This window comes from Amphimedon queenslandica, unplaced genomic scaffold (genome assembly GCF_000090795.2).
Source record: "Amphimedon queenslandica unplaced genomic scaffold, v1.1 AMPQUscaffold_13400, whole genome shotgun sequence".
In the NCBI taxonomy this organism is placed as follows: domain Eukaryota; kingdom Metazoa; phylum Porifera; class Demospongiae; order Haplosclerida; family Niphatidae; genus Amphimedon; species Amphimedon queenslandica.
Window position 1 is genome coordinate 78,159 of NW_003546364.1, and position 3,958 is coordinate 82,116.

A 3,958-nucleotide genomic window follows, 5' to 3' on the forward strand; every position below is an offset into this window, starting at 1 on the left:
AGAGATACATCTTCCATGTTATTACGTCTTGTTGGATAAAAGTCTTCAATTATGCAAGAATTAAGATTGTCTCTATACAATTGATCGATTTTAGTTAAATATCAATATTTTTTTATTTTTCTGCTCCTCTTGTAAGGCAAGTACACATTAACGTACTCCATGGTTACTAATTTCATGTATAAACTTTCACTGAGAAGATTGCTAGCTCCAACTTCTTTAGCTCGAAGTAATTTTTGTCCCATTTTCCAAAGCCTGCTATGTTATGTTGTCACAGCTGCTGTCTTCATCCCATAAGTCCTGTACATGACTCTTTTCTGCATTAGTGACATATGCAGTTACATACTGTGTTAAGGGAAGACTCCTCTCTGCTATGTATTGCAAGTCCATATTTGCAGGCCACAATTTCAACAGTAAAGGATTGTAGTCGTTGACTCAAGATTCTTTTTCATTTCGTTTGAGATAAAATATTTTTTGCATGATTTCAAGCTATTTTCAACATCATTGATACAAATACTATCTCGTAATGGTCTAGGAAAATCGACATCTAGATACATAGGTCTTGCTGACATTAATATATTGCTTGCAGTATTTGCTGCACTTGTGCATTTTGGTATTTTGTTAACAAAAGTTTAAATCAGGTGACGTATTGCTATCTGGTATATCACACGTTATCCTATCTTGTATGAAAGAACAGACTTCATCAGGAGGATTGATACCAATGACAGGCGCGCTTTGAATCCATTTGAGGATATAATAATGAAGTGCTCCACGCATTTGATATTCTTTTTTAACATAATATTGCTCTACTGTGCCAAAAACACTTCTCTGGAGTATAACTATGTTAAAGAAGTCCTTAAACTTGTATGAAAATTGTCGCGATACCGAAAAAGGATCCTCAGTTCATAATCTGGAAATACTATATGATGGTGGTGCATTATTCACTTTTCTTAAATATTGCACTATATGAGCTGAATCGTATTAAGCACAACTTAGTGTTAGGAAAAGTGTTGGTGAGCCATACTCAGCAATCATTGCTTTGACCTTACCTTTCACACGGAACCAATATTGATTTGTGCCCTCTATTGGAGCCAACATGGTACTTAAATTTCCCTCAAAATCTTCATCTAAAATATTAATTTACAATTATTACAGCAACAGTTTCACCGATGTAGCCTCTTGTTGTTTTTAATAAATTATATACCGTAAGCCGGGTTTCAATAGCGTACCTAATAGATACTGAATTTGAAAAAATAACTAGTTTGCGTTTTTAACAATTGTAAAATATAGCTTACATTCAAGCCACACCCACAAGTTAATTAATTGGAATGGCTACTCCTGGACAGGCTACTCCTAATAAACAGGCTACTGCTCAAGACTCTTTAACCATGCAGAGTGTTATCCGTGGTCATCACATATATAAATGTATTTTGACCCCTATTCTCGGAGAAAAGCTATCATTACAGATAGGAACAGATAACAGCCATGATGCTAGATCAGTTGCTTTGCTGAAAGATGGTGTTGTGGTTGGCCATGTGCCGAGAGAAATTGCAAATACAGTTTGGTACTTTTTAAACCGAGCTAGCAGTGGATCATGTGAGGTAACTGAAAAAAGAAAGAAAGGCAAAGGACAGGAAGTGCCATGTATCTTCACTGTCATCAGTGGTTCTCATAAAGCAGTCCAGAAGCTAAAGGCATTGCTAGAAGATTATAGCATTGATTATAAACTTGATTAATGTTGACATATAATTTATTAAATACTGGTACTCTTGTTTAAATTATATATGCAATATAACTATTTGTCTGTATCCTCAGCTTCAGCACAGTCATTAAAAGGGTCTTCATCTACTTCAATTGTTAGTGGAGCTTGATGCTCTCTTGCCACTGTCACTACTTCAGTAATTCCAACTTTTTTGAACCTATTTGCTATGATACTATTGTTCTCTTCCATTTTAAATTTGTCATAAAGTGCTGTAAGCCATTTTGCACCAACTTCCTTCATTACTGGCATTTTCATGTTCACTTCAATTCCTTCTGCTTCTGTGCCTGCTTGGAGTTGCTTCTTTACCTCCTTAGCATACCAATGTCGGAAACTTTCTTTTAAAAAGTCTTTGGCAGCTTTGTTTGTGCTGACATCTAGTGGCTGCAGTCTATCTGTTGTTCCAGGTGGAATAAATACAATAACAATTCCTTCTTCTCAAGAACAGAAGCAGTAGTCTGGCCACTAAAGTTATGCATTAGAATTAGGGCTTTTTGTGATGCTTTACCGATGCTTGACATAAGGAAAGATGATGTTACTAAAAAATCGAATACAAGTTTCTTCATTTGTCCAATGATTCGGTGTGCAAAAAATGTCAAATTCACTTGGAAACTTGTATTTTGGATGTGACTGACCTGTTTTCCCTTGGTAAAGAATTTGCATTGGCAAAAAGTCCCCCGTTAAGTGTAGCTGCAAATGTAGCAGTAATTTGCCGCTTATCGCTTAGTCCAATTACCTCCACTCGCTTGCTCCCCTCAGCAGCCATGGTCCACATGTCCAGAAATGTTTTGACACGGAGTAGTATACGGAGTCAATTACTTTAGTAAATTATTGTTCACAATTATAGGGCAAGCAAATGGAAGACTAGAAAAAGCTGCCATGGTTCTGAAACCGAAGCTACAATGAAAATTGTAAGCTTATAATATGATTCTAATAAACTTTCTGTGTCATATTAGGCTCATTTTTGTAGCTGCAACTAAAGAATGGCTTGGACTCGCCTTCAGTAGCAGCGGCCATTGTGATATAGGCAGATGGACCGTTATTGTAGAAAACAACATTTTTTAAAAAAATAATTTTTAGTTTGTAAACTTATTGTATGAAATAACCATTCTTTTTCTTTCTTCCAATAAAAAGAACTTTGATAAATACGGCACTGTGGGTTGGCTTGAGCTGATTGAAGTGGGATGCACTTATGATACACCTACGCACAATGGATAATTAATTATTCATAGTATGAAATTATCAATGAATAATAAATTATACTGCAGATCGCGGGAATGGCTACACTTCTTCCAACTGCAGGAAATAAGGCCAGACTAAATGGTTCCACTGATGTCTTTTGCTGCCTAGAAATAAAGAATAGGAATTTGAATCAAAATAAAAGAAAGAAAAATGTATCTATAGTGACACAGCTCCAGAGTGAAGGTATAAATACAGAGGTCACAGGTGAAGGATTGAAACCACTGCTCCAAAATTCCTCTGCTGTTGGTTCACTGGAAGATCGCCTTTCTTCAAGAGCACGTCAACTCTCCAGTAACCTATCTCTCCTACATAAAAAATATAGGAATGGGTTACTGGAAAAAAGTATGTCATTGATGTGAAGACCAAAGATGTTGTTCTGGTAGATTCTCTCTTGCCAACAATAAATAATTTAAAGTATGTGCTTCATCAGAATATTGAAGTTTTTAAAATTTATCTTCATTTCAATAGGAATGAACTACAGGAAAGAAATTCAACAATACAAGCAATGTTGCTTACTATGTCTACATCAAATTACACTGCTCCAGAAAATAAAGGAAAAGGAATAGATGAAGTAGGTGAAAGACAGAAAAGAAGATAATGGTAATCAGAAAAGCTACCAAAAAGGCCTTGTGGTTCTTGGATTCATTCAATGTAGATCTTAGTACCGTCATCTTAAAATCAAAATCATCAGACTATAAAATTACATTAAACTACTCAAATGACGAATCTGACCCTTCTCTTCAGACTGTTGATACTGTTACCACTCATCCAGAATTACTTCCTTGCTCCAAAGTAGATGAAATTTTGTTCTTGCTGGATTGCTTTGGAGTGTCAGACGAGTTTATCATGAACTGTCAATGAGCCATCAATCACTGCCACAGTCGCACTTAATTAAACAGAGACGCAAATTAATTTCTTCAAATATTCCTAGGAACAGGCTACCCCAGACATATTTTGGTT

The 3,958-nt window shown here is 35.8% G+C and overlaps 1 long non-coding RNA gene across 1 annotated transcript; it reads left to right on the forward strand.

The window, feature by feature from the left end:
- The first annotated feature begins 2,533 nt into the window (after positions 1-2,533).
- Positions 2,534-2,902, forward strand: LOC109582121 (uncharacterized). The gene is made up of 2 exons (XR_002184922.1): positions 2,534-2,667; positions 2,713-2,902. It is a non-coding gene; the product is annotated as an uncharacterized LOC109582121 (long non-coding RNA).
- The last annotated feature ends 1,056 nt before the right edge of the window (positions 2,903-3,958 follow it).